Source organism: Urocitellus parryii, chromosome 6, assembly GCF_045843805.1.
Source record: "Urocitellus parryii isolate mUroPar1 chromosome 6, mUroPar1.hap1, whole genome shotgun sequence".
NCBI lineage: Eukaryota > Metazoa > Chordata > Mammalia > Rodentia > Sciuridae > Urocitellus > Urocitellus parryii.
In genome coordinates this window covers 88,966,024-88,980,017 of record NC_135536.1, presented here as the reverse complement: position 1 = coordinate 88,980,017, position 13,994 = coordinate 88,966,024, and the positions used below count along the sequence as shown (strand labels likewise).

At 39.3% G+C, this 13,994-nt stretch overlaps 1 protein-coding gene across 3 annotated transcripts in view; it reads right to left on the bottom strand.

The window, feature by feature from the left end:
• Positions 1–8,175, bottom strand: part of Mga (MAX dimerization protein MGA) — a 129,357-nt gene extending 121,182 nt beyond the window's left edge. For all 3 annotated transcript variants that reach the window (XM_026390625.2, XM_077800306.1, XM_077800307.1), the window contains exon 1: positions 8,127–8,175. The gene's annotated coding sequence lies outside the window, so the exon portion shown is untranslated. The remainder of the gene's footprint in view (positions 1–8,126) is intronic.
• Positions 8,176–13,994: the final 5,819 nt, after the last annotated feature.

Below are 13,994 nucleotides of genomic sequence, written 5' to 3'. Positions count from 1 at the left end.
AACCAGAGATGTGTTGGGGGATTGGTTTAAACAAAGGATTAAGAATCAGAAAAGCAAAATAATTCTCAAAAGGAACTTTAAAGACAGAAATAAGGCCATCAAAACTTCTGAAAAGAAATATTATCTCTGGGGCTGGGGATGTGGCTCAAGTGGTAGCGCGCTCGCCTGCCATGCGTGCGGCCCGGGTTCGATCCTCAGCACCGCATACCAACAAAGATGTTGTGTCCGCCGAGAACTAAAATAAATAAATAAATAAATATTAAAAAAAAAAAAGAGAGATATTATCTCCAGCCTAGGGTTCATGAATGATGAAATAACAGGTCCATGTCATTACTACTAGCGCAGGGTACTTAACTCAATGGTAGAGCACTTGCCTTGCATATAGAAAGCCCTGATTTTGATCTCTAGTACCAAAAAATAAATAATACATGAATAAATGTGAAAGAACAAAACATTTGGATACAATATAGGAGCAATGTACTCTCTGTATATGTCATTTATCATATCAAAGGGCCAAATCAATAATATCTTATTGAAGCTAGAAATGTAAAAGAGAAAATGGACAACTTTTAAATCAATTTAAAATGATATAAGGTAAGACTGCACATAACTTTGAGAACATAATTATGGGCTTAAGAAATGCAAAGTCCTTGATATATACTATAGCACTTGGCACTTACTAATACACTGCTTATTAAGATTAAATTCCTTTTTAATCTTATGTTTCAGTTCCTCAACTAAATTTATACAGCCTCATGTACAGGGAAACATATCTTTTTCTTTTTTAAAGCCACTCATACCTCATACAATGCCCATATATGGCTGGTGCTCAATACATGCTTAATATTGAATGACAAAATAATCAACCCTACTTTAGGCTCAAAGACTGAAACCCTCACACCTACATTCACACCACTAAGCTTCCCTCTTCACAACAATTTAAAGGACATTCCTGGGGTGAGTTCTGCTGAATCTACTTGGATTTATTACATTAGGTTCCTTTTCCAGCAAAGAGCTCAAAGTACATGCATAATGTTAAAATAGACTTCTTGACTACTGAGAAGGTGGGTGGCAAAGTGGGCAAGTGAAAGAAGAATCTATTATAATAGTTTGCTTCCAAAGAATAAGCATTATTCAGCTCTACAGATTAAAACACTCCTAACATGTCTCATTCTGACATGATTTCATTAAACTTTGTTCTGGCTAACTTAAATCAAAATGAATATCACTAAAACCAAAAACTTGCCATAATAAAAAGATCCTAAAAATCTCAGCTAATAGTTGAGAATTGGTTTTAATTTACTCTTTTGCCAAATCAAACTTCTAAACTTTTTAAGCATTATGATTAAGCATCTACCACATGCCAAGCACTGGGAAACAAATAAAAAGACAATCAAAATACCAACTCATTTTATATTTTGCTATAAATAAAAGTACAAACAACAGCTCTGAGAAGTACCATGCAGTGAGGGATGGACTTCTACCTATTAAAAGTAGAAGTTACAAAGCAAATGTAAGGGGGACACTGAAAACTGAACAGAAGTTTGAGGCAAAAAGCAGGAAGAGTGAGGCAAACAAAGCAATAAAAGAGCAGAGCAGGGCTGGGCTTGTAGTTCAGTGGTAAAGTGCTTTCCTAGCCTAGGTGAAGCACTGGGTTTGATCCTCAGCACTACATAAAAACAAACAAACAAAGGTTAAATTCTTAAAAAAGAGTAGAGCACTATGGGCACAGCAAGATTGATAAAGACCAGATGTAGAGCAGAATCAGATGATGGGTCTAATATGCAAAACTGCAAAAGTTTGGAGTTTATGACCTCAGATATTAGAGGAAAAAAAAAATAGATGGCACCAAAACAGTCTGGTAGACCAATGGTACAGAATAGAGGACACAGAGACTAACCTACAAAATTACAACTACCTTATATTAGACAAAGGTGCTAAAAGCTGCAATGGAGAAAGGATAGCATCTTCAACAAATGGTGCTAGGAAAACTGGATATCCATATGCAACAAAATGAAATTGAATCCCTTTCTCTCCCATGCACAAAAGTTAACTCAAAATGGATCAAGGATCTAGGAATCAAACCAGAGACTCTACATCTGATAGAAGAAAAAGTTGGCCCTAATCTCCATCACATGGGGTCAGGCCCCAAATTCCTTAATAAGACACCTATAGCACAAGAGTTAAAACCAAGAATCAACAAATGGGACGAATTCAAACTAAAAAGTTTTTTCTCAGTAAGAGAAATAATATGTGAGGTGAATAGGGAGCCAACATCCTGGGAACAAATTTTTACCCCTCACACATCAGATAGAGCTCTAATCTCTATGTTATACAAAGAACTCAAAAAGTCAAAAAAACAACAACAAAAAATCCAATCAACAAATGAGCCAAGGACCTGAAAAGACACTTCTCAGAAGAGGATATACAATCTGTCAACAAATACACGAAAAAAAGCTCACCATCTCTAGCAATCAGAGAAATGCAAATTAAAACTACTCTAAGATACCATCTCACTCCAGTAAGAATGGCAGCCATTATGAAGTCAAACAACAAGTGCTGGCGAAGATGGGGGGTTGCGGGGGAGATACACTCATACATTGCTGGTACGACTGCAAATTGATGCAGCCAATTTGGAAAGCAGTATGGAGATTCCTTGGAAAGCTGGGAATGGAACCACCATTTAACCCCGCTACTCCACTTCTCCGCCTATACCCAAAAGACCTAAAAATAGCATACTACAGGGACACAGCCACATCAATGTTTATAGCAGCACAAATCACAATAGCTAGACTATGGAACCAACCTAGATGCCCTTCAATGGTTGAATAGATTAAAAAAAAATGTGGCATATATACACATTGGAATATTACTCAGCACTAAAAAATAACAAGATCATGGCATTTGCAGGGAAATGGGTGGCATTAGAGTAGATTTTGCTAAGTGAAGTTAGCGAATCCCTAAAAAACAAATGCAGAATGTCTTCTCTGATATAAGGGGGGTGACTCAAAATGGGGTAAGGAGGAAGAGCATGAGAAGAAGATTATCACTAAATAAGGAAGAGAGGTGGGAGGGAAAGGGAGGGAGAAGGGGAATTGCACGGAAGATGGAAGGAGACCCTCTTCGTTATACAGATTACACATATGACTAAGTGAGGAAAAAAAAAATAAGTGTGTCTCATTAGATTGGGTAGAGAGAAGCGATGGGAGGGGAGGGGGAGGGGGAAAGGAAGGACAGCAGAATAAAATAGACATTATTATTGCTGTACATATATACGTGACTACATGACCAATGTGATTCTGCAACTTGTACACTCAGAAAAATGAGAAATTATACCCCATCTAATTCAAATGTATGATATGTCAAGATCATTGTACTGTCATGTGTATCTAATTAAAACAAATTTTAAAAAAAAGAAAAAATAGAAAGCATCAGGCAGAAAAGTGACAACCTGAGAATTCAGTTAGTAGGAAGAGCATATCTCAAGGACATCATTTAATAGTGCACCATTAGATGTATACAGTGTGTTAATGCCAATACAAAAAGAAATCTAATTATAGTATAATTTCCTCCCCTCCCTGATTTTGATTTCCACAGTCTCAGGGCTCAGCCATTGACCCTCTTTATTTACTGGATGACCTTATCAGCTCCACATAAAGACCATCTACATATCAATGACCCAAGCACATATTCACAATCCCGACCTTAACCCTGGAATCCAGACCTGAACAGTCCACTGCATACTCCTCTAATCCTAGATAAGTAGTAGGCATCTCAAACTCAAAATACCCAACTAAACTCTCCTCTAAACTAGCTCCTTCCAGTCTTCTCTATAAATGTCATCAATTGTTCCAGCTAAAAACCATGGAATCATCTTTGATTCCTCTCACTTTCCACAACTCAACTCTCAGCAACCACTTCTCACTACCATTACTACCTGCTTAGTCCAAGCCATAATATCTCAACATATTATTCCAGTAACTTTTTTTAAATTGAGGATTCAATCTAGGAATACTATACAACTGAGCCACAAAATCAGTCCTTTAAATTTTATATTTTAAGACAGAGTCTCACTAAGTTGCCCAGGCTAGCCTTGAACTTGCATTCCTCCTGCCTCAGTCTCCCAAATCTCTTAAGATTACAGGTATGCACCACTGAACCTAGCCAATCACCTGGCCAAAGACAAATTCTCAAATGCACATATTTGCAAACTTACTAATTAGTACCTTAACAAAAAAAGAGGAGTTCCTAAATCCAAGTATATAACGGTTTTTAATGCTTTCAATAAGTATAGTCAAGTCAGGTGTGGTGGCCTGTAATCCCAGTTACTCAGGAGACTGAGGCAGAAGAATGGCAAATTTGAGGCCAGACTAGGCAACATAACAAGATCCTGTTTCCTAAAAAAAAAAAAAAAAAATTCTGGATGTAGCTTAGTGGTACAGCGCTGGTCTGACAAGTAGAACACCCTGGGTTCAATCCCCCCTAACAAAAACAAAAATAAAGCCAGGTGCGGTGATGCACGCCTGTAATCCCAGAGACCCAGGAGGCTGTGACAGGAGGATCACCAAGTTCAAAGCCAGCCTCAACAAAAGCAAGGCGCTAAGCAACTCAGTGAGACTCTGTCTCTAAATAAAATACAATAGGGTTGGGGATGTGGCTCAGTGGTCTAGTGCCCCTGAGTGCAATCCCCCATATCCAAAAATAAATAAATAACAAATAAATTTTTAAAAAATTATGTTCTGATGGAAATAGACACCAAGAGTAATGTATGAATGCCAATCATCAGATATTATGATTTCATATTACACCTATAACAATCTGCCAGACTAGGGGACAGTGTTGTTTTGTATTACTTATGTGAAAAATAAAGTATTTTTATCTTTATTCATTATTTTTATTTTGTGTGACTACCTACTCATGTCTTTTGCCTATCAGATATTAAGATCATTAACCTAGGTCCAAAACCTGATTCAACTTTTTCCCACAATTTGCTAGGCTTTGCTCATCACTGTATTCTCTACACCTAAAAAAATTGTCTAGCACACAGTATGCACTGAATAAATATATTAAATGAATGCTCAGTGAGTAAATGAGTTTGGTTTTTGTTTGTTTGATCTCACTAAGTTGACTAAGCTGGCCTGAAATTCTCCATCCTCATGCCTCTGCCTTTCCAAGTGGCTGGGATTGGAGGCACCTGCTTCCACGCCATTAATAAATTTATCTTTTGGGGCTGGGGTTGTGGCTCAGTGGTAGAGTGCTCGCCTAGCATGCATGAGCCACTGGGTTCGATCCTTAGCACCACGTAAAAACAAAATAATGTATCCAACTAAAACTAAAGATATATAAATAAATAAATGTTTTTTAAAAAATAAATTTATCTTTTAACTTTATGGTGTTTCTGCCAATTTGAGTCAATTTTAAAATTCCATCAATCTTTGCCTTTGTGGATTCTGCTTTTTGTAGCCATGCTTCAAATAACTCATCCTATTTCAAGACTAGAAAACTGTTCACCCATTTTTTTCAAAGTTGCAATTTCCTGATCTCAAATTTTATATTTAAATACTTAATCACCTAGATTTTATTTAAATTTTAAGGTAAGAATAACATTTTTTAAAAATGATTATCCAAGTATTCCAACATAATATTTTTCCACTGATATGAAATGCCACCTAATACTAAATAACCTTATGTTTCTAGATTTATTATTTTGTTCCACTGCTGTCTACTCAAATCACCACTTGCACTTTTGATTATTATATCTAATTGTATATCACCAAGACAAACCCACCTACTTTATCTTTCCAAATTGTTTTTACTTTATTGATACATTCTTTTTCTTTTTATCTTTATTTTTATTTCTTTATTTTTATGTGGTGCTGAGGATTAAACCCAGGGTCTCACCAGTTCAAGGCAGCGCTCTACCACTGAGCTACCACCCCAGCCCCTATAGGTGCATTCTTTCAAATGAATTTTGGAATCATTTTGTCAACTTTTTAAAAGGAAATCTAAAGCATGGTGCAGTGGCACACACCTGTGATCCCAGGGGCTTGGGTGGGGATGGGAGGGGCTGAGGCAGGAAGATCATGAATTCAAAGCCAGCCTCAGCAAAAGTGAAGACCTAAGTAACTCAGTGAGACTCTGTCTCTAAATAAAATACAAAACAGGGCTAGGTATGTGGCTGATAGTTGAGTGGCCCTGAGTTCAATCCCACATAACCAAAATAAATAAAAAAAAAAAATTCTACCTGGGCCCAGGCATGCACACCTATAATCCCAACAACTCCAGAGGCTGACTCAGGAGGCTCTAAAATTGGAGGACAGATTCAGCAACTTAACAAGGCTCTCAGAACATAAAGAATAAAATGAATGGGGATGTACTGGTTCAATCCAGTACAAAAAACTAAAAGAAGGAAGGAAAAATTGGTTCTCTTCCCACAAAATTCAAAGACTCTTAAAGATAAATCAAAGGGTACTATAAAATATATAAGCAGTGATATAGAAAATATATTTATGTTTACTTCCTTTCCCCCAAGGCCTTGACCCTCGGGGAAAATAAAGAGCTAGTGCGGGAAGCAGAAAGTTTTAATGAAGAATATTAAAGGTTTGCAGTACAAAAACTCAAAAATTTTTCAAAGACTGACCCACCAAGCGAAAAGATGACTCCTAGGGTCTTCTAGTCAACTTTACAGGACATTAGTAAGTCCTTCAAATTAAATATTCCCCATCTCCACAGTTATGACAATAATGGATACCCTTTCTTTCCAGAAAGCATACAGGATCTAAATGTCTAAAAGACTATTTTCCCAGAGGTAGTAGATGGGAACATTGTATAAATGGAATTGATAAAGACGGATATGCCCAGAATATAATAATTTATCTACACCAAGTTTCGCACAGCACTGTTATTGGGAGTTTGAATGATTGCTTGTCATTTTTTCTTTGAGGGTAGGGATTGTCTCATAATAATTTGTTTATGACTTCCTCATTGTTTTGGATCAAACTCAGGGCCTCCCTCACAAATTCTAAACAAGCACTCTGTCACTGAGCTCCATCCCCACCACGCCATTGTTAACATTTCTTTTTAATCTACAGATAACTGAGAGTAGGTAGTCATGGACCTTATTTATTTAGGCTCTTAAAAACTAATCACCTCTAAAAAGCTAAAATATAAATAAGATTATAAAACCAGCCAAAGGCCTGGAACCCCAAGTCTCTTAAATCCCACATCAGGGCTCATTACACGACACCGCACAGCTTCTCTCCATGCTTGCCACGCTTCGAAGTGGGAGGGGTAAAAGCAGGCCATCTGGCCTCTGCACAGACTCTAGGAAATCACTGGACGCAGCAGTAGAAGGCACGTGACTTACCACGCCCCTTACCCCCCCACTCCTTCCCCGCGCCAGCAGCACGCGCTGCCAACCTCGTCATGTGACCTTCACGCGGCCCCAGCGCTGCCCTTGCTAGGCGACTCTTTCCAGCAGCCATTTTGCCGAGAACTTGTCATCCGCGCTCACAGCGGGGCAAGAGGGCATGAGACGCCGTGCCCACATAATACAGGCTGCACACGCGCTTCGAAGGAGCGCTTAGAATGTCAGGGCTGGGTCCAACCTCACCGAACACGTCGCACCCCGGGGCGCTGAGAAAAGCTGTGGGTGCGCCTCGGCCTGCAATTGGCTGTGGTGCGCACGTGACACCAGCCCCCCCCCCCCACTCTCGCCGTCCCCGCTGCCCCTGAAAACACCCACGAGAGACTCTTAACACCTCGCACTAAGTACACGCCACCGGGCGCGTGGGAACAGATGGAACGCGTGGCAAGCAAGGCGCCTGCGCGTACCTGCCGGGGCAGACGGTAGCCAGCCCACGCGTCGCTCCACTCCGGAGTCCGGGGATCCTCGCGCTGCCGGACCACCCGGCTAGCCATTGGCTAGCAGGTCTGGTCACGTGCAACTTTCAGGTCCGCCCCTAACCGCTAATCACCTGGCACCGTGCTCGAAGCGGCAACGAAAGTCATTCGCACGCGGAAAGGGAGAATAGTTAAGAGTACCTCCTTTTCTACCTTTATGGGAGTACATCCATAAAGACAAAATGAGAAATCAGCGTCGGGAAACTAAGTAAGCTCACACATACCGGCTTAACTTCGCGCACCCCTCCAGGAGCCCTGAACCATCGCCCTTGGGCGCTCCCCGATGCACGCCGGGATGCGTCTGGCGCCCTTCTGTGTGCTGCAGAGCATGCCGGGAAAGCCACCTCTCCCGATTTCCTGGCTCTCGCCTCTCGGGCGGTAGTTCTGTGTCCCTTTGAGAGTCAGGTCCTTGGACTCCGAATGAGAGGGTTATGGGAGTGTGACAGTATACCAGACACTTTCAGTCCCTCCTCCATCATTTGTTTGATCCGTGTGATCTCGGGGAAAATGCTTAACCTTCGTGAAGCAAGTATTTAGTTGTTGCCTGCAGACTGACTTTGTGAAGACTACTGAACAGCAAGGGTATTTACCCACAAGGAAACTACTAGACATTCATAATCGGTGGAAAAGAAGACTAACTTAAACACAATTTACTACAAGCCCCACTTAAGAGTGTAAATAATACTTCGAATTTTGCTACAAATAGAAAACTAGAATTTTATTGGTGAACTTACACTATTACCAGGGAGAGTGAGGGTGGGAGGATATAGGCTTTTTTTTAAAAAAACCAAGGGCTGGTCTCTGTCACAGTTGCTGATTACACCTAATACTAGCTATAGTGTATTTGAACTGAGAAAAATACCTGCTGACCCTGAAAAAAGGTGATTGTACATCGAACGAACTGATTTTGTGATGTATTCACAAATTTACTTCAGGCCAAAACATAATATTCTATTCCACTGAAGCCCCTACTTAAAACAAGTCACACCTTTTCTACTTTGAACTCCATTTCTCAGCTTTGCTAATGATGAAAATTTATCAGTTCTAAAAGGTTTGATCAAGATTGAATCTGATTAGCATGTGTGGGATTCACAAGAGCTCTTAAAAACTAGAAATTAAAACCCGGGAGCAGTGACACATGCTGTAATCCCAGCAACTGGTTAGGCTGAAGCAGGAAGATCATAAATTCAAGGCCAGTCTCAGCAATTAAGTAAGACCCTCAGCAACTTGGTGGGAATCAGTAATTTGTAAAAATAAAAAGGGCTTGGGATGTAGCTCAGTGGTAGAACAATAGAGTACCCTGGGTTCAATTTTCTGTACCAAAAAAAAATTACATTTATTAATTTACCAGACACAGTGGCTCACACCTGTAATCCCAGCAACTCAGGAACCTGAAGCAGAAGGATTCCCAAATTAAAACCAGCCCCAGAAACTAAGTGAGGCCCAAGGCACTTTAGAGAGATCTTGTCTCAAAATAAAAATAAAAAGGTCTGGGGATGTGGTTCTGGTGTAAGTGTCCCTGGATTCAATTCCTGGTACCAAAAAAAAAAAAAAAAAAAAAAAAGTTCAATTTATGTGAATACCAAGTTAAAACCTAAAGTTTGGGGCACACTTTTCTAATTGCAAGGTTTTGTTTCCCCAGGTCCGATGGGTAGAGGGGTTACTGGGGACTAACCCCATGGATGTTTTACCACAGAGCTTCATCCCCAGTCCATATTTTTTATTTTGAGAAAGCATCTCACTAAATTGCTGAGGCTGGCCTTAAATTGTAATCCTTGGGCCTCAGCCTCCTGAATTGCTGGGATTACAGGCATGGGCAGTGGTCCTGAACTACAATGTATTTCATAAACCTAACTGCTTATCAGGAAATTATTTTTTGACTAGGAAATCAAAAGAAAGGGAATTGGATAAACATGTAATAGAAAACATTGTATTATGAGCATATCTATATTAAACTTGAAGTTTATGAAACATTCTAATATTCTTACATTGTATTCTAACAATCCTGAGAGAAAATTATTATACTAATATTACCATCCTCTGAGATAGTCTTGAGTAGAAATCAGGAAAAATATATTTTAACATGTTCTCAAGGCAATATGGTGCATAAGTAGATTTGAGATCCATTGGCTGTTAGTGGAAAGATCCTGAAAGGGACAGATCTAGGTAAATTTGCAGTTCTTGCATATTACTGGGAATAAATTTTTTAATTTTTGAATCTATGGTTCCTTTAACTGAAAATTGGGGCCAATCACATCTAATCTTTGGACTGACATAATGATTCTGTGATAGATATATCTAGAGCACCTGTCATAGTTGATGATAAATGTGAGATACTCTGTACCTGAATACTAGTTAGTGGTAAAGGTTGCAATGAAACTAGCATCCTGTACTCAGTCCAATACAACATATTCTTAAATAATTTTTTCTTCACTATTCTATTTCTCCCCTAGACAGTGCTAGAGGCACACTAACAGATTCATACACTGTAGATCTTTTTTAGACTCCTTGGTTACTATTGCCCATCTGTTGGGAGGACATATCATTACATTATTTCCCTCCAACTTCCTTTTTTTCTTAACATGTTAAAATGCTGAAACATAGACATTATTGCAGTAAAAGAGTTACATGGAGAGGCTTAGAAGAAACCTATGCCTACACTTCAAGAGGTTTAAATTGTTTATATTTAAATAGCTCTAAGTAAAGATATCTATAAAACTCCCTCTGTCTTTCAATTATATAACAATATTTCAGATGCACCCTTGCCAGATTCCTTCCAGTGGATTCTTTTCCTCTCCTATTTCATCAGTCACTCTTTAAAAGGGAGGTTTTAGCTTAGGCAAAATTTTCTATAGACATCTGAAACTCAGTTTCCAAAGTCAAGCTAATCATTTGTCTCCTCAACCCACACCCCAGACACACTGCATTCCTTTAAATAGGCAATGGCACTATCATTCCAGTAAGTCTCTCAGGCTGGAAAACTTACAACTAGTCCTTCTCATCTGTTTTCTACATTTAATTGTTCACAAAATATTTTGTTGTTGTTGTTGTTTAACTGGGGATTGAAACAAGGGAGTCTTTACCACTGAACTACAAAACCAGACTTTTGGTGGCACTGAGGATTGAACTCAGGACCTTGCACATACTAAGCAAGCACTCCACCACTGAGCTACATTCCCCAGCCCAGCTTTTTGTTTGTCTGTTTGTTTGTTTGTTTGTTTGCAATAGCGTCTCACTAAGTTGCTTAGAGCTTAGTGAGAACTTGTCTCAAGATAAAAAATAATGATAATAATTGAACTTGCAATCCTCCTGCCTATTTTCCATTTCCTCCACCATTGCACTTGTTCAAACCTTACTTTCTCTATATAAGACCCTAAAAACATATAAAGATTGCACTATAACAATAATAGTATATTAACATTTATTTCAAAAAGCTAAACTTGGACTTACAATCATAAAAAAAGAAAATTCGGGCTGGGGATGTGGCTCAAGCGGTAGCGCGCTCGTCTGGTATTCGTGCGGCCCGGGTTCGATCCTCATCACCACATACCAACAAAGATGTTGTGTCTGCGGAGAACTAAAAAATAAATATCAAAAATTCTCTCTCTCTCTCTCTCTCTCTCTCTCTCTCTCTCTCTCTCTCTCTCTCCCCTCTCTCACTCTCTCTTTAAAAAAAAAAAGAAAAAGAAAATTCTATAATTTGTGACAACATGGATAAACCTAGAAGACTATGCTAAGTAATAGAAACTGTAATCCCAGCTAAGTAATAGAAACCAAACACAAAGATAAATACAGTATTACATCACTTACATGTAGAATCAAAAAGAGTCAAACCTGCCAGGAGCAGTGGTATACACCTTACCCCAGCAGTTTGGGAGGATGAGGCAGGAGGATTTTGAGTTCAGAGCTAGCCTCAGCAACTTAGCAAAGCCTGAAGCAACTTAGTGAGACCCTGTCTCTAAATTTTATATATATATATGAAAGGGCAGGGGATGTGGCTCAGTAGTTAAGTGCCCCTAGGTTCAATCCCCAATATTAAAAAAAAAAAAAAAAGTCAAACCTTTTTTTCAGAATGGTGATTGTCAGTGGGTGGGAGAATGGGAAGATGTTGGTCAAAGGGTACAAATTTTCACTTCTAAAATGAATGTGAATATGTTCTAGAAGCTCAAGAGTTCAAAGTCTGCCTCAGCAATTTAGTGAGGCTCTAGGCAACTTAGTGAGACCCTGTCTCAAAATAAAATAATAATAATAATTAGGGCTGGGGATGTGGCTCAGTGGTTAAGCATCTCCGAGTTCAATTCCCAGTACCAAAAAAAATAAAAAATAAGACTCAGAGATTTGGGATTGTTTATTACCATAAAAAAACCTAGCATACACTGAATGATACAGTTATGGAGGAATTACTATAGTTGATCAAAATCCAATTTTTAAAAAATATTTTTTAGTTGTAGTTGGACACAATATTTTTATTTTATTGATTTTTTTGTGGTGGTGAGGATCGAACACAGGGTCTCACACGTGCTAGGCAAGTGCTCTATCACTGAGCCACATCCCCAGCCCAAAAAATCCAATTTTTTTTTTTAAAGAGAGAGGTGAGAGAGACAGAGACAAAGACAGAATTTTTTTTTAATATTTATTTTTCAGTTTTTGGCTGACACAACATCTTTGTTTGTATGTGGTGCTGAAGATTGAACGCGGACCACACGCATGCCAGGCGAGCGCGCTACCGCTTGAGCCACATCCCCAGCCCCCCAAAAAATCCAATTTTTAAGGAAGATCCTAATTGCCAATATCCAGGTTGTGATACAAATTTATAAAAATAAGCCAAGCATAGTGACAAATACCTGGAATCCCTGCTACTCATAAGTCTGAGGCAGGAGGATCACAAGTTTAAAACCAGCTGGGCAACTTAGTAAGACCCTGTCTCAAGATATAAAAATAATAAAATAAAAAGGAAGGGTGTATCTTACTGGTAGAATGCCTCTGGACTCAGTGTCTAGTGCCACCAAAAAAAGAAAACAGAAGAAAAAAACATAGAAGAGTAGGAGACTGCAGTAACAAGAAAGGAAAACTTGTTGAACCTGTTCTGGTGAGGTGGCACATGCCCATAATCCCAGTGGCTAGGGAGGCTGAGGCAGGAAGATTATGAGTTCAAAGCCAGCCTCAGCAACAGTGAAGCACTAATTCAATGAGACCCTGTCTTCTAAATAAAAATAGAAAATAGGGCTGGAGATGTGGCTCAGTGGCTGAGTGCCCCAGAGTTGAATCCCTGGTACCCCAAAAAAATGAATAGAATTTAAAAATATAAATAAAAAGGGCTAGGGATGAGGTTCAGTGGTAAAATGCCCCTGGGTTCAATCCCCAGTACCAAAACAAAAAAACCCAAATGCCAAAGTCCATCACCAGATGAATAGAATATGTATACACACACACACAGACACACACACACAAACACAAACACACTGAACACAGTGGTGCATGCCTATAATCTCAGCAACTTCAGAAGGATCACAAGTTCCAGGCAAGCCTCAGCAATTTTTTTTATGTTGTTTTTGGGGGTGCTTTGCCGTTTAGCTACATCCTCAGTTCTTTTAATTTTTGATTTTAAAACAGAGCCTTGCTAGCATCAACCTCATTTTTTTTTATCATTAGTATTTATTGTACTTGGCCCTTAGGTGGGCATGGTAGCCCACAACTGTAATCCCAGCAAGTCAGGAGGCTGAATCAGGAGGATTTCAAGTTTGGCGAATTTAACAAAACCATGTCTCAAAATAAGATAGAGTTGTGGATGTAGGGGCTGGGGTTGTGGCTCAGAGGTAGAGCACTTGCCTAGCACCTGTGAGACACTGGGTTTGATCCTCAGCACCACATAATTTTTTTTTAATAAAATAAAGATATTGTCCACCTATAACTAAAAAATAAATTTAAAAAAAAGAAAGATTTCTGGATGTAGCTCCATGACCGTTTTGGGATTTGATCCTCAGTACCACCAAAAACAAAAATAAAAAAAGTTATAAAGAGGGGCTGGGGATGTGGCTCATTCGGTAGCGCGCTTGCTTGGCATGCGTGCGGCCCGGGTTCGATCCTCAGCA